Genomic DNA, 25,163 nt, shown 5'->3' on the forward strand with positions numbered 1-25,163 from the left:
AGGTGTCGACAGTACAACAGGTAAACAATGCCCACAGGTGTTGACAGTAACACGCAATACACTAGCACAGTGAAGGCTACTGTTGGTATCCGTCCAATATACAGCGGGTCATTCTTCTCTGCAGGGTAAACACAGTCCTCACAACAATGCTACAGTAGGTCGCAAGCCAGTGCAGTTCTACAGTAGATTCAGTGTTTATAAACAGATACCATAGCAAAACAACTGGTGCGTGTAATTGCTGGTAACACTGAGATCCGATAAAAGAGCATTCTCTGCGGTAAACATAGCACTCACAACATCGCTACAGTGGATCCCATAGACCCAGTGTTCATAAACAGATGCCAACAATTGACACAGCAAAACAAAGTGGTGCGTGTAATAGCTGGTAACGCCGAGATCCCACTGTTCCCACTCCCTGAGAGGAAGTAAACATTCCCCACACCTGCTGGCACACACACACACACACACACCTGTGACTGTGAGCCTGCTGGAAGTTAGCAATGTCAGTTGTCACCAACCTTCTTTGACTGCTTTTTTTAACACCCACACAAAGAGAGAGTGAGACTGAAAGAGAGAGAGAGAGAGAGAGAGAGAGAGAGAGAGAGAGAGAGAGAGAGAGAGAGAGAGAGAGAGAGAGAGAGAGAGAGGGAGGGAGGGAGGGAGGGACGGACGGACGGACAGACAGACAGACAGAGTGACATGCAAAATTGCAAACATAGAGACAGACACACATGGACATAGACATCTCAGAAACAGACAAAGAGACTAATGCTGATGAGATTGTCTGATAAGGCCTAAAAAACAAAATAGGTGTGGTTATGGCATAGCTACCAACTTGTCCCAGATAAAAATAGGGAGGAATGAACATCTCGGCGCTTTGCAAAATGGTGCAATCTGGTGCATTCTGAGGATTATAATTGCTAGTTTCTGGCAGCAAATTTTGTCACAAAAAAGGAAGAATGAGCTGGAGAGAAAGTAGATGTAGTGACTTACCAATGCACGTCAAGCTTCCTTCTACAGTATTTCATACTTCTTGACAGTCACATCTTCCAATGGTGTGGGGGAAGATATCTTTTGCTATCACAGTTCACAACAGCACCAAAATCATAGTTCATGTTAGTTACTTCCTTTTACTCTGTTTTGTTGTTCTTGAATGAGCTTCAATATCCCCCCGGCCTCCATGTCCGATGCTGATATCTTCGCAGCACTTGGTGCAAAACGCGAAATGTATGTTCGGAGATGAAGTCATACTCTTGTTTGTAACTCTTTTGAAATTTTACAAGAACTTTCGGGCCGACTTTCGGCCGCTGGACCGTTGTTTTCTTCATTGTGTGGTCGTCTGCTGCTGCTGCTTTTTCTGCTTCTCATCCACATTCGACTGAAGCGCCTGCGCTAGCCACAAATCTCGCCTATTCTCGTTTAGTTTCGATTTTGATCACAGCGTTTGTGTGACGAAGCCTCGCGCTGAACGAGATTTCTGAAGTGAAACTACGCCGAGTACAGGCGCTTGAAAATACACTCCAGTCATTATATATAACTACTGTATACTCGAAACTTTTTGTAATCGGAAAACTTTTGCACTATTCGGGAAAATCCGGGACTGGACATAAAATCCGGAATTTCCCGGTTTTCTAGGGAGGGTTGGCAGAGCAGGAGGAAAAAAAAAAAGAAAAAAGAAAAAAAGAAAAAAAAGGTGAGACTATGACTGAAGCGCGTGGGACGAGAACATCGATGCTGAGACATGCAATAAGTAAGTTCAGATAAATGTACATTTTCATGGAGAGGGCAGCATAGGTCGTTACGAATGTATGGAATAAAACAACCACACACACACACACACACACAAAAAAAAAGAGAACAGCAAAACAAAAACTCAATGATAATTATTACTTAAATGTTAAATATATAATTGATGCAACAACACTGAGACAGTGAGAGGCGGGTTTACGTTCTCCTGCACACAAACATACACAATACCAGTACGTGGGCTAATCCTTCAAGTTAGTCGACCAGATTCAGCAATAAAGGCTTCATCATGTTCATGTCTCACCCAGTCACATTATTCTGACACCGGACCAACCAGTCCTAGCACTAACCCCATAATGCCAGACGCCAGGCGGAGCAGCCACTAGATTGCCAATTTTAAAGTCTTTGGTATGACCCAGCCGGGGTTCGAACCCACGACCTCCCGATCACGAGGCGGACGCCTTACCACTAGGCCAACCGTGCGGGTCTGCTCAGGAAGTGTGGACTGCAGTTACTGTCTCCCCTCACAGAATTCATCACTGTTTGTGTTTGTCAACATGACATGACACACACCATGACTTGAGTGCCACACAGGACACAACTCAACCACTGGTTGTCAACATGACATGACACACACCGTGACTTGAGTGCCACACAGGACACAACTCAACCACTGGTTGTCAACATGACATGACACACACCCTGACTTGAGTGCCAGAAAGGACACAACTCAACCACTGAGACAGAGCAGAGAGCAGTAACAGCAAACACGGTCTTTGATCAAACTCACAGGTCCCAAGCTAATCCCACAACAATAACAAGTGCGGTCAGCAAGTCTCTTGGGTGGTGTTATGGTCACAGTGCCCAGCGTTCCTTGGTCTGCAAGGCTCTAGGGTGGTGTTATGGTCACAGTGCCCAGCGTTCCTTGGTCTGCAAGGCTCTAGGGTGGTGTTATGGTCACAGTGCCCAGCGTTCCTTGGTCTGCAAGGCTCTAGGGTGGTGTTATGGTCACAGTGCCCAGCGTTCCTTGGTCTGCACCACTCATTGACTGACCAGTCAACTGTGCATATATTAGCTAAGTGGTCTAGAAGCACACACACACCCTCACACACACAAACACACACACACGCACAAACACACACACAAACACGCGCACACACACACATGCACACACACACATGCACGCACGCACGCACGCACACACACACACCGACTTGAGTGCCACACTGGACACAACTCTGTCACCAGGGCAGATTGCAAAGCAGAGACCGTACAATACCTGTGTTCCACGCTCTTGTGCTTATCCTACGACAAACAGTAGTCTCCGAACACTCTCCACAACTGGTGAACACTCTAAACTTTGCGACACAGACAGCAAGTAACCTTATCTGTCAGCTAACCTGTCTGTTTTTACCTTCAATATCGTGGTAAACACAGTAAGCATAAAAAAACCAATACAGCTGAGCCCAGCAGCAGTGTGCATTAGATCAGTGGAGTACTACGTCTGCAGAATTTTCTCTTCATGTCGCTGTAAATGTAATTACCGCTAATACCATTACCAAGCCAAAGCAGCGTGAGTCATGCACAGTGGTCTAGGTCAATTTGTTCCACAGACGAGAGCAGGAGACAACAGGCAGCCTGGCAGTAAAATTACCCACATCTGGCACGTGTGATTAGAATAATAATCACCGTCAGCAGCTCTGACTGAGCTTTGACACTGCTATCTTTCTATCCACTGCCAGGCGCTGCTGCGAGTGCTGGTGACAGTGACTCAGTGTCAGTGTCACCGTCTGCTGTCCATTTGCCGGACAGCGCGGTTAAAGTACTAATATAATTTATATTGCTGACGAGTGAACTCGTGATCTCATGCTGACAGGCTGTATAGGCAGTAAGGCACATTAGACAGAGATAGCTGAAAGAAACTGAAATTTGTCTGGCCTGAACAACCACTGTTAGCTGGATAAGCTTGGACTGATACACCTGTGCAGGTTGGTCAGGTTATAACTATAAGGCAAAACAAAAAAAATAGGTGTGGTTACGGTAACATAGCCAAAAAAAAATAGGGTAGGAAGGTAGACAATCACTTTTTTTTTTAAACTTTTTTTCTAGTTTGTTTGTTTGTTTATTTGTTGCTTAACGTCCAGCCGACTACGCAGAGCCATATCAGGACGAGGAAGGGGGGGATGAAGGGGGCCACTTGTCAAGCGATTCCTGTTTACAAATGCACTAACCCATTACTTGTGTCCCAGCAGGCTTTAGTAAAACTAAATTAATACCTACTGGAAGATTACCAGTTTCCAGTATGTTAAAATAGGCTTAACCTATCTACTGCTGGACTTACATCAGAACACTAACAGATTAAACGCAATACAAGCGGCAAGAGAAGAGATTTTTGGAAAAAATACAGGTGAATGAGCAAGAAGGCAGAAAAAAGAAAAGAATTCATGAAGAAAAAGAGAGCATGACAGGAAAGAGGAACCAAAAATCTACCTAACAGCAAACTAGAAAGCTCCTGCGGTTCCAAAAACAGGAGGGGCTTTTAATTTCATAACCGCAGTGCCCCACTGCGGGAACTTTTTTTCTAATATGTGTACAAATTAAACCTACTTGACAGGGAAATAAGTGTGCGACTCGGGCGCTTTCGCTTTCATTGCGTTTTCTGCACTCGTTTTCTTGTTTTTTTTTTTTGACAAATGTAATAAAAAGTTATAGGGTCGGCCCCTAAAAATAGGGTAGGTCGGGTTACCGTAACCACACCTATTTTTTTTTTTAGGCCTAAGAGGTGGTTCCACTCAGGTAACCCATCTAGAGAGTGCAGAGAATCCCCCCCCCCACCCACCCCCCCCTCTGCAGGACTCTGTGTCAGTGTCAGCACTGGTACTGTGAGAGCGGGGTAGGGGGGGTTACTGACTAGCTGTGACAGGCAACAGGAGCTGTTAGCACGTGCGACACGGCCCATTGTCACACCTATGCTGTGCCTTAGGCCTAAAAAAAAAATAGGTGTGGTTACGGTAACCCGACCTACCCTATTTTTAGGGGCCGACCCTATAACTTTTTATTACATTTGTCAAAACAAAAAACAAAACAAAAAATAACGAGTGCAGAAAACGCAATGAAAGCAAAATCGCCCGAGTCGCACACTTATTTCCCTGTCAGTGTCAAGTAGGTCTAATGTGTACACATTAGAAAAAAAAGTTAAAAAAAAAAAAAAAGTGATTGCCTACCTTCCTACCCTATTTTTTTTGGCTATGTTACCGTAACCACAGGGCCTCACATCCACGTCGGACATCGGACATATGAGGATATTTTTTTCAAATGTCCTATACATTTTTCATGCAGGAGGACAAATGTCCTATTGTTTTTGTCACAAAGTGGTCAATGTCCGATTATTCTATCATTTGATCCGGACATCATCAGTACTTCTCAATTTACAGTAGTTTGAATGCTATTTTATCGATGTATTGCGAAGCGATGTGTAGCAGACGAAATTAGACACTTTGTGCCTCTAGTACCAAAGAGTTTCCAAGGCTCGCAACTCGGAATGCTCGAAGCCAGTTGAGAGTTGCCTCCCTTCGCGCTTTCCCCAAAAATAACAAACATGCCGCCTAAACGAAAACTGATCCCAGAAAAGGGACAGAAGAAATTACACTTCAAGTCCCTTCCCTCATCATCTGTCAGTAGCACGGAAACTGAGCTTCCTCCAGCCCCAGAGCAGTTAGAGCCTGATCGCCCAGGTGAGAATGTCGATCGCGATGGTCAAACATCGGAGCCGAAGAAAGACACTACCCCCTCCCTCACCCCCACGCGTAACTTCGTCTCAAGCTGGGCGACATCATTCCCGTGGATGTCGCATGACCCAGAGAGGAAACTTATGTTTTGCACCTCATGTCAGCACACATGGAAGTCCAACACTTTTACCGTTGGCTGTTCGAACTTTCGCAAATCGGCCCTTATCGATCATCAAGAAACCAAAGACCATGCTATTAGTGTGCAAGTGCCATCTCTCCAGAGAGACAAGGAGATAGTTGAAACCCGACAGCTGACAAAACAAGAAAAGGGGGCAGCTGTGGCAGTCAAAGCTGCTCACTTTTTGCCAAGAAAAGTATTTTTGTTCTTTTACCCTCGTGCCAAGAAAGTAGTCAAGTTTAATTATATTTACGTTTTGTTACGGGAAAAAAATGCGGAGTGGCTAACGGCACGATATCGTTTGGCTAGCAAATATATGCTAGCGGCACGATATCGGATATAAAGCAAATTCGAGGGCTTGGATGCTAGCGAAACGATATCGTACGCGAAGCAACTGTGAGAGCTTGGATGCTAGCGAAACGATATCGGATCCTTTCTTGTTCTCATTGTTGTTGTTCTCACAATCAACATTTTCATTGGCTTAGGCATAGGCATTTTTTGTTGTTGTTGAGTTGAGCATTTATTTCCGTCACTTCCGGTTTATGAGAAAAATGTTCCGATCCCAGCGCGGCTCTCTCTCTCTCTCTCTCTCTCTCCCACCTCCTTCCACCCCACCTCCTTCCACCCCTCCCTCTCCTCACATTGAGTTTCTCTGCCTCCTTGACATGTGTGTGTGTGTGTGTGTGTGTGTGTGTGTCATGGATGTGGGTGTATGTACGTCCGTCTCTCTCTCTCTCTCTCTCTCTCTCTCTCTCTCTCTCTCTCTCTCTCTCTCTTTCGTTGTTAATATTGGTGTGTGTGTGTTTTAGTGAGTGTGTGTGTATGTGCGATGGTGTGTGTGAGTGTTTGTGAGTGTTTGTGCGTGTGTACGTGCGTGTGTGTGTGTGTGTGCGTGCGTCAGTGTCATGGATGTGGGTGTATGTACGTCCGTCTCTCTCTCTCCGATGCTCTCTCTCTCTCTCTCTCTCTCTCTCTCTCTCAGAGTCTCTCTCTCTCAGAGTCTCTCTCTCTCTCTCTCTCTCTCTCTGAGAGTGGAAAGTTTCAACCAGAAAATTAAGGCTGTTGTAAAAAAAAAAACAGCCCACTCGACATCATGCTTTCGGAACTCCTTGGTTTGCTCGAGGTCAGGAAAGCAGAATTCTCATTTCGCGCCTTTGACATGAAGACAAAATGCACATCATCTTCAAGAGAAGAAGGTGTTCAGTTTGCTCATAGTGTGTGCACGGCGTTTGCTGCCAAGCACATATCCGAGCAAATACAACTATCTACAAAGTGCGTAGTTGAAGAGAGTGAAGGAAGTTACAAGGTGACAAGCGAAGGTCAGTCTCATGAATGTGAGGTGGGGTCCTGTACATGCAGCTCTGTTGTCAATTTCAACTTACCATGTCGGCACATGATTGCCATACGTCGGCACTTGAACCTTAGAATCTTGGAAACGGACATGATCCCTGCTCGTTGGACGAAACAGTACTTCAACGACATTCAAAACATCAACTTGCCAGATCAGTTCTGTGGTTGGTACGCAACCGTGTCAACAATCAAAAGTCAAACCGGGTTGGGTCAAATTCAATGAAGCCCAGAATGTATGCAAAGACATCTGTTCGTTTTTAGTTAACTCTGGTGCAGATGATTTCCGAAAGAAATTACAACTTCTGTGCCAAGTACGTGACCTTGTAAAAACAGGAAAGGATTTTGTCGTTGTTGAAGTCTTTGCAGAGAATCTGGGAGAAAGTGTTGATGAAGTTAGACAACAAGGCGCACAAAATCACGGAGAAACTGATAAAGTTGAAGCGTTTGCGGAACAAGATACAGAATGCGGCGCGCTAAATCATGGAGAAAGTGACGAAGGTCGTTTCGATCAAGTTACAAACGACCGCAATGTTGAAGTGACTGCTGATGTTCATGCCGAGTTTCAAAGGGATCACGAAAGTCTCGAGGTGGAAGTTGAAGAGAGAGAGTCAAATGTTGGAATAATGGACCAACTCTCGTCGTTAAAAGACACAATTCTGCCACCCGGCGTTAAAAGCCGTGAAGAAGGGACGACCAGCAGGATCACTGCAAACCGTGATTGGGCTGCCAAAGGCAAAGAAGCGTAACTGAAGGCAAAAAGAAAAATTGAAGTGTGCCAAGAAAGTAAAGGTGGTCACTCATGCAGAGTATGCTCTTCGACTGATTGTGGATGAAAACCTGGTGAATTCTGTGATGAAAGAAAATTTGAAAGTTGAAGAAGAAATGCTGGAGATGGTGCCAGAAAAGGTGTCAATGGAAATTTTGGGGATTGATGACAATTTTCTGAAACAGTGGCTTACGGATGACGCTTGGGTAGCTCTTCAGCAGCTGTTGGAAGTGAAACGTTCTTCAAACATGGAGCCTGCTGAGGATGTTTGCAGAATATGTTGGCGCGAAGATCCGGATAAACATCTTGATAGAAATCCGATTGTGCAGTGGAATGAATGTTTGAGAAAATGCAACACTTGGTACCATGAAGCATGCATACATGCCACCAGCCATCCTCCAATTTGTTTCACATGCCATACTTCAATTTGATTTATAAACTGTTAACAGGGTTCCTAGATTTCTTGTTTCTTGATGCATCAATTACAAAGTACACTGAAGTGCTGCAAGTGTTAATGTTCATTGAAACATCTTGCGTCAGATTAAATCTTAATTCATTTTATACTTCTTTTAACCTGTTTATATTGTTCGGATCTTCAGATTAAATCTTAATTCCTTTTATACTTCTTTTAACCTGTTTATTTGTTATTTCCAAATTATATGTTTACTCTTAAAGGGGCAGCTTGCACATTGTTGCAACTGACATGGACACATCAATTTAAACATCTTGCGTCATAGTATTATTGTTCGGCTCTACACATTGTGATCAAGACTTTGATGTTGCTAATTCTGTGATTTCGACTTTACTATTATTGTTGGGATCTTCAGATTAAATCTTAATTCATTTTATACTTCTGGTAACCTGTTTATATTGTTCGGATCTTCAGATTAAATCTTAATTCATTTTGTACTTCTTTTAACCTGTTTATATTGTTCGGATCTTCAGATTAAATCTTAATTCATTTTATACTTCTTTTAACCTGTTTATTTGTGTGTGTGTGTGTGTGTGTGTGTGTGTGTGTGTGTGTGTGTGTGTGTGTGTGTGTGTGTGTGTGTGTGTGTAAGATCTGCGGATCAATAACACCAGCAAAAACAATAATTGACCTCTAAACAATAAAATACACACCCCCCAATACATTTGTTTGAGGGCTATGGTCCCCCCTGCTCCGCCGTCAGTGCTGTACGAGTATATAGAGTTGGAGCCCACTTTTTACTGGGGGTATAATAATAATAATAATACTGTTATTTTATAGCAGGATAAACCAGAGTTTTAAGGCTACGGTCTCATCCAGCTTTACAAATCCACACACACACACAAAATAATAGATAAATAAAATATATACATATATAAGAGATATAAAAATCAAACATACACATATCGCTGGATTCACCAAGACACCATGTGAAGTACGTCATACATTACTAAAGTGACGTGACCGCTGAGGATGTATGACGTACACTACACTCTTGCCTGGTTATCGATCGAAGAATACAAGTTCAAAGTGTTTTCGTGATTCGTGTCGTTAGCATATTTGCTGGTTGAAGACCAAGCGAAACGATATCGTGCCGCTAGCATATATTTGCTAGCCAAACGATATCGTGCCGTTAGCAGCCTAACCAAACGATATCGTGCCGCTAGCATATATTTGCTAGCCAAACGATATCGTGCCGTTAGCAGCGGCCAAAAAAATGTCCTATTGATTTGTTTTTGTTCAGGACAAATGTCCTATCACTTTCACATTGGCCAGGACATTTGTCCTAAGCTACCTCTCATGGATGTGAGGCCCTGAAACCACACCTTTTTTTTTTTTGGCCTTAACCATTGAATGCATAGAGATGGTGTTACCTTGTGGCTCTGTCCATTGTAATGTATACAGTGCTAATGCTATTGCTATGTAATGCATATTGTGGTCTACACACACACATACTAGTAACAGAAGGCAGCAGCTGTTACCATCTCAGATGAACCAGCACTGAAGAGATCGCCCTTTGCCGTTTGTGATAACACCTTTTGCTGGGGGCACCCCCCCCCCCATCCCCCTCCCCCCTCCACACCAACAGCCGTGAACATAACTCAGACTGTAACACCCAGCAATAACCCAGACTTGCATGACGGCAATAAAACGGCAATAACCCAGACTTGCATGACGGAAGTGACAGACGAATTGACAGAGCTCTATCAATATCAATACCATACAATAAAAGAGCTCAAGTCAGGCTGTTGCTCTTGAGTAATAGCTACCCTGAATGTGCCAGCACGTTTTCAATGGCGATCTACTTTACTCTTTAGGCATTCAAAGGAAGGGCGGGGATATAGCTCAGTTGGTAGCGCGCTGGATTTGTATTCAGTTGGCCGCTGTCAGCGCGAGTTCGATCCCAGGTTCGGCGGAAATTTATTTCACAGAGTCAACTTTGTGTGCAGACTCTCTTCGGTGTCCGAACCACCCCCCGTGTATACTACATTGGGTGTGCACGTTAAAGATCCCACGATTGACAAAAGGGTCTTTCCTGGCAAAATTGCTTCTAGGCACAGTTAATAATTGTCTACCATACCCGTGTGACTTGGAATAAGGCCGTGAAAGGTAAATATGCGCCGACATGGCTGCAATCTACTGGCCGTATAAAATTTCATCTCACACGGCATCACTGCAGACCGCCTAGAACTGTACCCACGGAATATGCGCGATATAAGCCTCATTGATTGATTGATTGATTGAATGTGCTACACACGCCACAAGCAGGCACATGCTAAAAGGTGTGCATATGATTCCAGCACCAGCGGATAATGCATGACAAATTACACGTATACTTCTCAATCGAAGAAATTCTTAAATAAACTTCAGTCAAGTTTGTATGGGTTGTGAAAGGTTTGCTTTCCCTTGTTTTCTTACAAACACTGAGGCAAGCCTTCATTGTCACATGTAGCTTGTCTCAGTGTTTCTATTGAAAAGCAAGGACAAACAAGGTCAAGGTAAAGCAACTCTTCCACAAGCCATAAAACTCAACAGAATTTCAAGAATTCATCTACACGTATTACCCAGTCCCCACCCCATCACCTACACACAAAGTTCTCCATCCCCACTCATATAAATTATAGAAGCAATGAGTAGCATCACATGGCCAAACAAATATTCAATAACAAAAGTTTCTCTGATACTCGCCTAAAATATCAAATCAAAACAAGAACACGTGTACATACCTTGTGTGTTAATGAGTGTACGCTTCTATGTGAAGGGGTCAGTAGCTGAGAAAGTCAGCCGCTCAGAAGCATGCAGAGCGCAGGTGGTATAATCACGTAGATTCAAGGTGGCATAATCTTGTATCACTGTCAGCGCCGTAATTCCTGGAACGTTGTAACACTTGTCCTAATAGAACCATTGTTCACTATTGCCCGCAGCCAACACTGGCTGGCACTCACCACAGACACCCCTCTCACACTCTTTTCTTGTTGACTCCACTCTTGTCTTATGTACTCCTGGTGTTGTGGAAGAGTCAATGCTTCCTTCACTCCCGCTCTGTCAGCGTGCAGTCTGATGCTGTGAGATCCTCCTTGTCCCGCTCTGTCAGCGTGCAGTCTGATGCTGTGAGATCCTCCTTGTCTCGCTCTGTCAGCGTGCAGTCTGATGCTGTGAGATCCTCCTTGTCTCGCTCTGTCAGCGTGCAGTCTGATGCTGTGCGCTCTGTGAGTTCCTCCTTGCTCACCGTCACCTATCTCACACTCTTTTCTTGTTGACTCCACTACTCCACTCTTGTCGTATGTACTCCTGGTGTTGTTTGGTCAACGCTTTCCCTCACTGCCCCTCTTTCAGACTGCAGTGTGATGATGTGCGCTCTGTGAGGTCAACGCTTTCCCTCACTGCCCCTCTTTCAGACTGCAGTGTGATGATGTGCGCTCTGTGTTGTTTGGTCAACGCTTTCCCTCACTGCCCCTCTGTCAGACTGCAGTGTGATGATGTGCGCTCTGTGAGGTCAACGCTTTCCCTCACTGCCCCTCTTTCAGACTGCAGTGTGATGATGTGCGCTCTGTGAGGTCAACGCTTTCCCTCACTGCCCCTCTTTCAGACTGCAGTGTGATGATGTGCGCTCTGTGAGGTCAACGCTTTCCCTCACTGCCCCTCTGTCAGACTGCAGTGTGATGATGTGCGCTCTGTGAGGTCAACGCTTTCCCTCACTGCCCCTCTGTCAGACTGCAGTGTGATGATGTGCGCTCTGTGAGGTCAACGCTTTCCCTCACTGCCCCTCTGTCAGACTGCAGTGTGATGATGTGCGCTCTGTGAGGTCAACGCTTTCCCTCACTGCCCCTCTGTCAGACTGCAGTGTGATGATGTGCGCTCTGTGAGGTCAACGCTTTCCCTCACTGCCCCTCTGTCAGACTGCAGTGTGATGATGTGCGCTCTGTGAGGTCAACGCTTTCCCTCACTGCCCCTCTTTCAGACTGCAGTGTGATGATGTGCGCTCTGTGAGGTCAACGCTTTCCCTCACTGCCCCTCTTTCAGACTGCAGTGTGATGATGTGCGCTCTGTGAGGTCCTCCTTGCTGTTGACCTGCAAGCAGAAAACAGAAAACCATTACGTTAACAGTCACAGGTTGCAGTGCAAGTGCTTTGGTAAACACATTATTTTATTCGGTGAATTTTGGTACCACTGACACATTATTTTGTAAAACTAAAAGTAAATCAATTCCCAATATCCTGCCAAACCTGACGCCAAAAGCAGGACAACTGACCAGTGACCACTCAACTGAAAACATCTTCAGGTAACGGAGCCAGACTGACAATGACACTGTCAACCGCCCCCCGCCCCCTTCATCACCAGTCGGGATCAATCAGCCCCTTCATCACTAGTGGGGATCACTCAGCCCCTTCATCACTAGTGGGGATCAATCAGCCCCTTCATCACTAGTGGGGATCACTCAGCCCCTTCATCACCAGTCGGGATCACTCAGCCCCTTTATCACCAGTCGGGATCAATCAGCCCCTTCATCACTAGTCAGGATCACTCAGCCCCTTTATCACCAGTCGGGATCAATCAGCCCCTTTATCACCAGTCGGGATCACTCAGCCCCTTTATCACCAGTCGGGATCAATCAGCCCCTTCATCACCAGTCGGGATCACTCAGCCCCTTTATCACCAGTCGGGATCACTCAGCCCCTTTATCACCAGTCGGGATCACTCAGCCCCTTTATCACCAGTCAGGATCACTCAGCCCCTTTATCACCAGTCGGGATCACTCAGCCCCTTTATCACCAGTCGGGATCACTCAGCCCCTTTATCACCAGTCAGGATCACTCAGCCCCTTTATCACCAGTCGGGATCAATCAGCCCCTTTATCACCAGTCGGGATCACTCAGCCCCTTTATCACCAGTCGGGATCAATCAGCCCCTTTATCACCAGTCGGGATCAATCAGCCCCTTTATCACCAGTCGGGATCACTCAGCCCCTTTATCACCAGTCGGGATCACTCAGCCCCTTTATCACCAGTCGGGATCAATCAGCCCCTTCATCACCAGTCGGGATCAATCAGCCCCTTTATCACCAGTCGGGATCAATCAGCCCCTTTATCACTAGTCGGGATCACTCAGCCCCTTCATCACTAGTCGGGATCACTCAGCCCCTTCATCACTAGTCGGGATCAATCAGCCCCTTTATCACCAGTCGGGATCACTCAGCCCCTTTATCACCAGTCGGGATCACTCAGCCCCTTTATCACCAGTCGGGATCAATCAGCCCCTTTATCACCAGTCGGGATCACTCAGCCCCTTTATCACCAGTCGGGATCAATCAGCCCCTTTATCACCAGTCGGGATCACTCAGCCCCTTTATCACCAGTCGGGATCAATCAGCCCCTTCATCACCAGTCGGGATCAATCAGCCCCTTCATCACCAGTCGGGATCACTCAGCCCCTTTATCACCAGTCGGGATCAATCAGCCCCTTCATCACCAGTCGGGATCACTCAGCCCCTTTATCACCAGTCGGGATCAATCAGCCCCTTTATCACCAGTCGGGATCAATCAGCCCCTTTATCACCAGTCGGGATCACTCAGCCCCTTTATCACCAGTCGGGATCAATCAGCCCCTTTATCACCAGTCGGGATCAATCAGCCCCTTTATCACCAGTCGGGATCAATCAGCCCCTTTATCACCAGTCGGGATCAATCAGCCCCTTTATCACCAGTCGGGATCAATCAGCCCCTTTATCACCAGTCAGGATCAATCAGCCCCTTTATCACCAGTCGGGATCAATCAGCCCCTTCATCACCAGTCGGGATCAATCAGCCCCTTCATCACTAGTGGGGATCACTCAGCCCCTTCATCACTAGTGGGGATCACTCAGCCCCTTCATCACTAGTCGGGATCACTCAGCCCCTTTATCACCAGTCGGGATCAATCAGCCCCTTCATCACCAGTCGGGATCACTCAGCCCCTTTATCACCAGTCGGGATCAATCAGCCCCTTTATCACCAGTCGGGATCACTCAGCCCCTTCATCACTAGTGGGGATCACTCAGCCCCTTCATCACTAGTGGGGATCACTCAGCCCCTTTATCACCAGTCGGGATCAATCAGCCCCTTTATCACCAGTCGGGATCAATCAGCCCCTTTATCACCAGTCGGGATCAATCAGCCCCTTTATCACCAGTCGGGATCAATCAGCCCCTTTATCACCAGTCAGGATCAATCAGCCCCTTTATCACCAGTCGGGATCAATCAGCCCCTTTATCACCAGTCGGGATCAATCAGCCCCTTTATCACCAGTCGGGATCAATCAGCCCCTTTATCACCAGTCGGGATCAATCAGCCCCTTTATCACCAGTCGGGATCAATCAGCCCCTTTATCACCAGTCGGGATCAATCAGCCCCTTTATCACCAGTCGGGATCACTCAGCCCCTTTATCACTAGTCGGGATCAATCAGCCCCTTTATCACCAGTCGGGATCACTCAGCCCCTTTATCACCAGTCGGGATCAATCAGCCCCTTCATCACCAGTCGGGATCAATCAGCCCCTTTATCACCAGTCGGGATCAATCAGCCCCTTTATCACCAGTCGGGATCACTCAGCCCCTTTATCACCAGTCGGGATCAATCAGCCCCTTTATCACCAGTCGGGATCAATCAGCCCCTTTATCACCAGTCGGGATCACTCAGCCCCTTCATCACTAGTCGGGATCACTCAGCCCCTTTATCACCAGTCGGGATCAATCAGCCCCTTTATCACTAGTCGGGATCACTCAGCCCCTTTATCACCAGTCGGGATCAATCAGCCCCTTTATCACCAGTCGGGATCAATCAGCCCCTTTATCACCAGTCGGGATCAATCAGCCCCTTTATCACCAGTCGGGATCACTCAGCCCCTTTGGCTTTATCACTAGTCGGGATCAATCAGCCCCTTTATCACCAGTCGGGATCAATCAGCCCCTTTATCACCAGTCGGGATCACTCAGCCCCTTTATCACCAGTCGGGATCACTCAGCCCCTTCATCACTAGTCGGGATCAATCAGCCCCTTTATCACCAGTCGGGATCACTCAGCCCCTTTGGCTTTATCACTAGTCGGGATCAATCAGCCCCTTTATCACCAGTCGGGATCAATCAGCCCCTTCATCACTAGTCGGGATCACTCAGCCCCTTCATCACTAGTCGGGATCACTCAGCCCCTTCATCACTAGTGGGAATCACTCAGCCCCTTCATCACTAGTGGGGATCACTCAGCCCCTTCATCACTAGTGGGGATCACTCAGCCCCTTCATCACTAGTGGGGATCACTCAGCCCCTTTATCACCAGTCGGGATCACTCAGCCCCTTTATCACCAGTCGGGATCAATCAGCCCCTTTATCACCAGTCGGGATCACTCAGCCCCTTTATCACCAGTCGGGATCAATCAGCCCCTTTATCACCAGTCGGGATCAATCAGCCCCTTTATCACCAGTCGGGATCAATCAGCCCCTTTATCACCAGTCGGGATCAATCAGCCCCTTTATCACCAGTCGGGATCAATCAGCCCCTTTATCACCAGTCGGGATCACTCAGCCCCTTTATCACCAGTCGGGATCACTCAGCCCCTTTATCACCAGTCGGGATCAATCAGCCCCTTTATCACCAGTCGGGATCACTCAGCCCCTTTATCACCAGTCAGGATCACTCAGCCCCTTTATCACCAGTCGGGATCACTCAGCCCCTTTATCACCAGTCGGGATCACTCAGCCCCTTTATCACCAGTCGGGATCAATCAGCCCCTTTATCACCAGTCAGGATCAATCAGCCCCTTTATCACCAGTCGGGATCACTCAGCCCCTTTATCACCAGTCAGGATCACTCAGCCCCTTTATCACCAGTCAGGATCACTCAGCCCCTTTATCACCAGTCAGGATCAATCAGCCCCTTTATCACCAGTCGGGATCACTCAGCCCCTTTATCACCAGTCAGGATCAATCAGCCCCTTTATCACCAGTCGGGATCAATCAGCCCCTTTATCACCAGTCGGGATCACTCAGCCCCTTTATCACCAGTCGGGATCACTCAGCCCCTTTATCACCAGTCGGGATCAATCAGCCCCTTCATCACCAGTCGGGATCAATCAGCCCCTTCATCACTAGTGGGGATCACTCAGCCCCTTCATCACTAGTGGGGATCACTCAGCCCCTTTATCACCAGTCAGGATCACTCAGCCCCTTTATCACCAGTCAGGATCACTCAGCCCCTTTATCACCAGTCGGGATCAATCAGCCCCTTTATCACCAGTCGGGATCACTCAGCCCCTTTATCACCAGTCGGGATCACTCAGCCCCTTTATCACCAGTCGGGATCACTCAGCCCCTTTATCACCAGTCAGGATCACTCAGCCCCTTTATCACCAGTCGGGATCAATCAGCCCCTTTATCACCAGTCGGGATCACTCAGCCCCTTTATCACTAGTGGGGATCACTCAGCCCCTTCATCACTAGTGGGAATCACTCAGCCCCTTCATCACTAGTGGGGATCACTCAGCCCCTTCATCACTAGTGGGGATCACTCAGCCCCTTTATCACCAGTCGGGATCAATCAGCCCCTTTATCACCAGTCGGGATCAATCAGCCCCTTTATCACCAGTCGGGATCAATCAGCCCCTTTATCACCAGTCGGGATCAATCAGCCCCTTTATCACTAGTCGGGATCACTCAACCCCTTTATCACCAGTCGGGATCACTCAGCCCCTTTATCACCAGTCGGGATCACTCAGCCCCTTTATCACCAGTCGGGATCAATCAGCCCCTTTATCACCAGTCGGGATCACTCAGCCCCTTTATCACCAGTCGGGATCAATCAACCCCTTTATCACCAGTCGGGATCAATCAGCCCCTTTATCACCAGTCGGGATCACTCAGCCCCTTTATCACCAGTCGGGATCAATCAGCCCCTTTATCACCAGTCAGGATCACATTAACCCCCATTATCACGGTGGTCAGTGACTGTGGACAGCGACCGCTCATCACGGGTGTACATTCTGATTCTGCAGCCATGAGGTATAAAGAGAAAGCACATCTGACGGAGACCAACGCACAAAGCACAACAAAGAAACACACACCCACACTTCATCCCTTCCTTCACCCGGTCACTGTAGCCACCGTCAGTGCACTCAGCTACACACACCCACACTTCATCCCTTCCTTCACCCGGTCACTGTAGCCACCGTCAGTGCACTCAGCTACACACACCCACACTTCATCCCTTCCTTCACCCGGTCACTGTAGCCACCGTCAGTGCACTCAGCTACACACACCCTCACTTCATCCCTTCCTTCACCCGGTCACTGTAGCCACCGTCAGTGCACTCAGCTACACACACCCACACTTCATCCCTTCCTTCACCCGGTCACTGTAGCCACCGTCAGTGCACTCAGCTACACACACCCTCACTTCATCCCTTCCTTCACCCGGTCACTGTAGCCACCGTCAGTGCACTCAGCTACACACACCCACACTTCATCCCTTCCTTCACCCGGTCACTGTAGCCACCGTCAGTGCACTCAGCTACACACACCCTCACTTCATCCCTTCCTTCACCCGGTCACTGTAGCCACCGTCAGTGCACTCAGCTACACACACCCTCACTTCATCCCTTCCTTCACCCGGTCACTGTAGCCACCGTCAGTGCACTCAGCTACACACACCCTCACTTCATCCCTTCCTTCACCCGGTCACTGTAGCCACCGTCAGTGCACTCAGCTACACACACCCACACTTCATCCCTTCCTTCACCCGGTCACTGTAGCCACCGTCAGTGCACTCAGCTACACACACCCTCACTTCATCCCTTCCTTCACCCGGTCACTGTAGCCACCGTCAGTGCACTCAGCTACACACACCCACACTTCATCCCTTCCTTCACCCGGTCACTGTAGCCACCGTCAGTGCACTCAGCTACACACACCCTCACTTCATCCCTTCCTTCACCCGGTCACTGTAGCCACCGTCAGTGCACTCAGCTACACACACCCACACTTCATCCCTTCCTTCACCCGGTCACTGTAGCCACCGTCAGTGCACTCAGCTACACACACCCACACTTCATCCCTTCCTTCACCCGGTCACTGTAGCCACCGTCAGTGCACTCAGCTACACACACCCACACTTCATCCCTTCCTTCACCCGGTCACTGTAGCCACCGTCAGTGCACTCAGCTACACACACCCACACTTCATCCCTTCCTTCACCCGGTCACTGTAGCCACCGTCAGTGCACTCAGCTACACACACCCACACTTCATCCCTTCCTTCACCCGGTCACTGTAGCCACCGTCAGTGCACTCAGCTACACACACCCACACTTCATCCCTTCCTTCACCCGGTCACTGTAGCCACCGTCAGTGCACTCAGCTAGGACACAGACCCCACAGTGACCCGACAGTAGACAGGCTTCAAAGGGACAAAAGTCACCACAGCCTCCGGTCAGCAGTCCACTCAAAAGTACCTTGTGAAGAGATAGAAGCAACGTGCTGTGCTAAAAACATCAACGGGTAAATACCAGGTAAAACCAACCCCATGTAAAAATTAAATAGCAGGCAAAAACATCCCCAGGTAAAAATGAAATAGCAGGTAGAGTGGGCGGCCGTCGTACGGCACAAAGCGTCCAACCTTCCCAACCTCGCTGTGTCAACACCACTCCAGCGCTCACTCACTCTTTCATTCACTGCCCCGATAAGGAGAGGAGTGAGTCATTATCAAGTGAGCGATCATCGACCCGACTCATCGATTAAGTGATAGCCATGAGGCTGGTGTAACAGGGGCTACTCCAGGTAACGGGACCCGCTTCATTACACCAGGCTTCACTCTCTACAGTGGAACCCCTCTCTCAAGACCATCATCATCATCATCGTCATCGTCACCATTACCATCATCACCATCATTATCATCCTCGTCATCATCATTATCATCACATGTTTATTTTTCCCCACCTCTTTTTGTTGTTAACTTTTGATTTTTTTGATGTTATCAATATCATTGTGTGTTTGTGCGTCCCAAGGACAGATTGTAAGAAAAGATATATATAGCCTTAAATCTTAATCCTTGTAAAATAAAGTTCAATTCAATTCAATTCCATACTCCGGGAAAATCAGGTCTTAAAAAGGAGGGATTCTAATTTCTAAAAGTGGAGGTAAGTTTTACAGAGGCTATGAACAGAAAATGTGAAAAGCAATGACTTAATCGAGGGGGGGGGGGGGGGGGGGGGGGGGTGTGTCGTACAAAGGGGGTTCCACTGTATCATGTCAGGCCCTAATCCCACTCAAACACTTTAGCCGTGACTGATGGGGCCGGGAGAGGGTGACAGGAAGGTGGGGGGTGGGTCTCTCGTTTCGCTTGATATTGATTGTTCATCAGAGAAATGGGCAACTTATCACACAAGGAGAACATGTTGCTGGCAGCGAAAGGTCTCACAGTCACAGTCCCACTGTTAATACCTTAACTCTACATGTTGCTGGCAGCGAAAGGTCTCACAGTCACAGTCCCACTGTTAATACCTTAACTCTACATGTTGCTGGCAGCGAAAGGTCTCACAGTCACAGTCCCACTGTTAATACCTTAACTCTACATGTTGCTGGCAGCGAAAGGTCTCACAGTCACAGTCCCACTGTTAATACCTTAACTCTACATGATTATTCCCAACATCTGTTGGTGTGGTGTTTTTTTGTTTTAACTTTCAACATCAGATATATTTTATGGGACTGAAAAATGTACGACCATGTATGACGAGGTCTGTTCTTCTTCTTCTTCTTCAGCGTTCCAGAAATTCTGGTGACGTGTGAGCTCGTTTGCCCATTTGGGTTCCCCACACTATACTCTGAGAGCATAGTCAGCTTCACTCCGCTTTCGTTGGGTAGGCATGCTGGGTATTTTCGTGTTTCCATAACCCACCGAACTCTGACATGGATTACAGGATCTTTTCCGTGCGCACTTGGTCTTGTGCTTGCGTGTACACACGAAGGGGGTTAAGTCACTAAGCAGGTCTGCACATAAGTTGACCTGGGAGATCGGAAAAATCTCCACTCTTAACCCACCAGGCGGCAGCGACCGGGATTCGAACTCACGACCTCCCGATTAGGAGGCCGACGTCTTACCACCACGCCACTGCGCCCGTCGAGGTCTGTTCAAATGGAGATGCGCATACCACCCGTCACAAATAAACCAAATTGGCCCCCGTGATGTAAAGCTCACGACCAAGATTCAGTGGGCACTCGGATCCAAAATAGCTTTTCGTCATCATTCGCTGCCTCAGACTCAAGAGTGGATGACTGGATGTCAGTCAACAAGATGATGAGAGGGTAGGCTGGTTGATCAAAACGGCCCAGCAAACAGCTTTGGTAGGGTATTGAGTTAGCACAGCACGCCGCTTTCTCCAGTCCCTTTGGTGAATACCCATACAGTGACCATGTGTACACCACGCACAGGGTGTCCATTATCTTCCGTTACCATGGCAGCGTGCCAGAATGGAGCCATGCATGATTATTATTGTATGTTACTCCTTCATTACTGTCACGCTTCGTTGATTCACATGTTCGTGCTCTTCCCCCCCCCCCTCCCTCTATCTCTCCCACAGTACACACGCACACACACACAATCAAACACACACACACACACACTGTGGTGTGTTGGTGGTTGTGGTTCTCAAGGGCAAAGACAATCACAACATGCTAACACAGGTACCTTTGGGAACAAAGCCAATATCATCACTGAGCACTGAAGAAACAAAGTGCTACTTCAAGTCGCTTTATCCTATGTTATTATTCCCTTTATCATCATTAAACGTTTACCATCTTCGCTTTAACCACAAGTCACACTGTTCATAAACAATGCGCTCGTTCTTACTGTTTCTAATGTCATAGTCGCCTCGTACAAGTTTACATAGACACAGAGTGTTGACTGGATGCAGCGTCACACGAACCTTTCGGCAGACAGCCACACATATCCCTGGCACTGAATGACTAGACTCGGCGTCTTTCTTAAAACCGACACATCAAGCTGGCTAACAGACAGATGACAGTGACCGCTGTGAAAGACGAGCTGTTACCAGACACCAGTGGGGGAATCCCAGCCAGTTCGTTTTTTTCAAAAACTTCCCCGGTCACTTGACTAAAAAGCTAACCACCGCCAAGCGCCTATGGAAGGTCACTTGACTAAAAAGCTAACCACCGCCAAGCGCCTATGGAAGGTCACTTGACTAAAAAGCTAACCACCGCCAAGCGCCTATGGAAGGTCACTTGACTAAAAAGCTAACCACCGCCAAGCGCCTATGGAAGGTCACTTGACTAAAAAGCTAACCACCGCCAAGCGCCTATGGAAGGTCACTTGACTAAAAAGCTAACCACCGCCAAGCGCCAATGGAAGAGTCGTCGCTGTCTTGTCACCAGAAGCGAGTGCACTGATCAAAAGCGATAATCGCTGTCTTGTCACCAGAAGCGAGTGCACTGATGAAAAGCGATAATCGCTGTCTTGTCACCAGAAGCGAGTGCACTGATCAAAAGCGATAATCGCGTCAACATGCACATAGAGGGCCCCAAAGGGTTTAAAATCGTGATCGTGATTGGCGTTTTTTGACCTTTCTGTGACCGTGATTGCCGAAATTTCCATTTCTGTGATCGTGATGGGACTTTTCCCGTGATCCGTGATGACAAAAAAAATCAAGTCTCGTGATCGTGATTTGTTTTTGTGATCGTGATGGGCATTATTGCAAAGCATTTTATTTTCAACGTGTACATTTTTCACAGCTGTATCACTCTATGATCCTCTATTCGTCAAGGTGTTTGTGATCGTAAAAACAAAAATCAAGGTAACTGTGATCGTGAAAGCTAAAATGTCCCTTCCCGTGATCGTGATGATACCCCCCCCCCCCCCTTTGGGGCCATCCACATACATGCACGGACACAACACACACGTACGCAAGCAAGCAGGCAAGCACACACACGCACGCACGCACACACACACACATACAATTTATTCACGCACGCACACCTTCGCCTGGCTGCAAAAAACTCTCCGCCCTGTCATTGTGTCAATCATACGCTCTAGCCTATGTATCGACCCATACTGCATGACTGTAACCCTTGCAGTTTATCTTACCCTCACCTATGATGCGGGGCAATATGACAGGCTGTCACTCACCTCACCAGCTGTCGGGGAGCTCCACTCAACACCATACACAACACCCGTCATCATCTCTCTTATTCATTGGCATGCACGGTCGCAACATATGGTCTGGATATTATACTCACCCCCCACCCCCCCTACAATCATTCATGTTCATCCACTTAGTTTGATTGTTGTGCTTTCCTCACCGTTTTAAAAGAACACGCACTAGAACACACATAAAAACAATTATCGGAAACGATGCAATTCACCCCCCCCCCCCCCCCCCCCCACAACCATCCTTGGTCATCCACTCAAGTTTATTTTCGTCCTTTCCTCTCCCTTGTAGGCTAATATAACACATACTACAACACACATAAAAACAACTATCGAAAACCAATTGGCCCTTCTTATTTACTGTAGTTTAACCACAGGTATTAAACAGGTTTTGGCCCACCGCCTTGCTCACTTGCTCCCATTCTGATCATCATCGTTCCACGCTATCGCTTTAGTCCCTCTGACCGGACGCTGAAGTCCTACGTGAATCTATCAAAACAAGAATACAGAGTTATCTCCCATATGTTGTTCGCGAGCAGTGTTCGAGAGACGAAAATGATTGCAGATTGGCCGACTTCGACAGTGATCTCCGTTCTGTTCTTCACAGTTATGATAAAGACATCGTTCAACAGGGGCGGACGAGGGGGGGGGGGGGGGGGGTTGCACAGGGTGCACGTGCACCCCCCTCCAGCAAAAAATAAAAATAAAAAAATTGGAAAGCTGATTCTATGACCATTTATAAGTTCAAATGGCACCAGATGGCACCATTTTGCTTCTTTGAGCCAAAATGTTTTACGGGGGGGGGGGGGGGGGGGGCATGCCCCCGGACCCCCCTAGCAAATTCGGGCGCTTCGCGCCCATCACATTCACTTTCGATTCAAAGTGCACCCCCCCTTACAAAGCAACTGATCCGCCCCTGCCGTTCTAAGGTCAAAACAAGTGGAAATTTTGGGACTGCTGCCGGAAGGAGACCGTAATATAAACTTGAACTTGAACTTGAACTTGCGATGTTTAAGGCCTTAGGCCTGTTCATCGATCCTGTCGAATGGTACTCCAATAACACTTTTTTGGTGGCATGCGCGGGCGGTTATTGGTAGCACGTTGGCGAGAATTTCTCTGGTCTGTCTGCCCAGAAATTGTCCAGCCTTCCTTTGAAACTGTTCACTGATGGTGCTGTTACAACTGTTTCTGGCAGACTGCTCCAGTGAGGAATCACCCTTTCTGCGAAGAAGCAGCTCCGAACGTTCAGCCTGCAAAATGGTACAACTTGAGGCTGTTTCCTCTACTGTCTTTGGTTTCGGCCAGCTGGAAATTCGGGTTGCCTGTGTCGTAGATCCCATTTATGTACTTGTAGAGGTCGATCATGTCACCTCGGAGACGCCTGTGTTCGAGACTGGGTAGTTTGAGTATAGCTAGTCGTTCTGGGTAAGTTTTCTCACTGAGAGCCGATATCAGTTTGGTAGCCCTTCTCTGTACGTCCTCTATTTCCTTGCACAGCAGTTTCTGCTGTGGTTGCCATACTGAATGTCCATATTCAAGGATTGGCCTGGCAAGACTCTTGTAGAGTTGTACAAACACCTCCCTATCCAGATGCTCAAACGATCTCCTGGTGATGCCTATGGTTTTGTTTGCCTTCGCAGTTGCTTGTGCAACATGTCCCTTGAAACTCAGGCGATTGTCTACAAGTACACCAAGGTCTTTTTCCGTTTCGCTTTCTTCTAGAGTGATGCTAACCTCCTCACCACTTTCGGTTGCATCACTGTCAAAAAATCGTCTGCTCCAGCGAGCGCCGAAACCAAACGGTTGATTATCACGTGACACTTTTGCCATATATTTAGAGTTGTTTGCGCAGTAAATACAGCCGCGAAAAATAGCTCGCTTGAAACTGTCTTACATATCAATTCCTTTGTAATTTAAAAATTACACAACACCATGAACAATCATTATCGACGATCGCGAATCTGCTTACATCCATAACACATTACGAAAAGATCTAAATATGTAAAAAATCGATTTCCTCGCCAGACAAGGAAAACCAAGGCATCCTGTCAGGGATAGAATGAGCCGAACTCATTTTGACCTGAGTTCAGGATGCACTTGCTCCACTTTCCAGGAAGTGGGTCAAAGTAGTCCATACTTACAGGCCAATGGTGTCGAGAGCTTTATGACTGCCACACTTCACAGCCGGTGAACAGAATTCACCTGGCTGCACTCGCACTGCTTTGAAGTTGAATACTGATCAGTCCCCCCTACCCTGTCTCTCCCCCCTACCCTGTCTCCCCCTACCCTGCCCCCCCCCCTACCCTGTCTCCCCCTACCCTGTCTCCCCCTACCCTGTCTCCCCCTACCCTGTCTCCCCCTACCCTGTCCCCCCCACCCTGTCTCCCCCCTACCCTGTCTCTTGGCAGAGGACAGAAAGACGATGGTACTGAACAGGGACAGTAGCAATGGTAGTTGGTACTGCACGGGGTGAGTCACCTAAGCTGGTGTGTGTGAACTGGAATCAATCAAATGCAATCGGTCTGTTCTCTTCGCATACATTGTGAGTGTGACACATGGGACCAGCTTTCTCTCACAGCCCGTCTCTTGACAGACCCAGAATTTGGACTGAACCATTGACACCCATGCACGCTCGCTGGTCAGAGAGAGAGAGAGAGGGGGGGGGGGGGGGGGGAGACGAGTGTGTGCGTGTGTGCGCGCGTCACATGATGGAAGTGTGAACAAAACTGCAGGACCGTCGC

At 47.8% G+C, this 25,163-nt stretch overlaps 1 protein-coding gene across 1 annotated transcript in view; it reads right to left on the reverse strand.

Moving 5' to 3' along the window:
• Positions 1 to 25,163, reverse strand: part of LOC138949542 (C-myc promoter-binding protein-like) — a 150,075-nt gene that overhangs the window by 112,829 nt on the left and 12,083 nt on the right. Inside the window, exon 2 of the mRNA XM_070321410.1 lies at positions 10,967 to 12,311. The gene's annotated coding sequence lies outside the window, so the exon portion shown is untranslated. The remainder of the gene's footprint in view (positions 1 to 10,966; positions 12,312 to 25,163) is intronic.

The sequence above is a fragment of the Littorina saxatilis genome, linkage group LG1 (assembly GCF_037325665.1).
Source record: "Littorina saxatilis isolate snail1 linkage group LG1, US_GU_Lsax_2.0, whole genome shotgun sequence".
NCBI lineage: Eukaryota > Metazoa > Mollusca > Gastropoda > Littorinimorpha > Littorinidae > Littorina > Littorina saxatilis.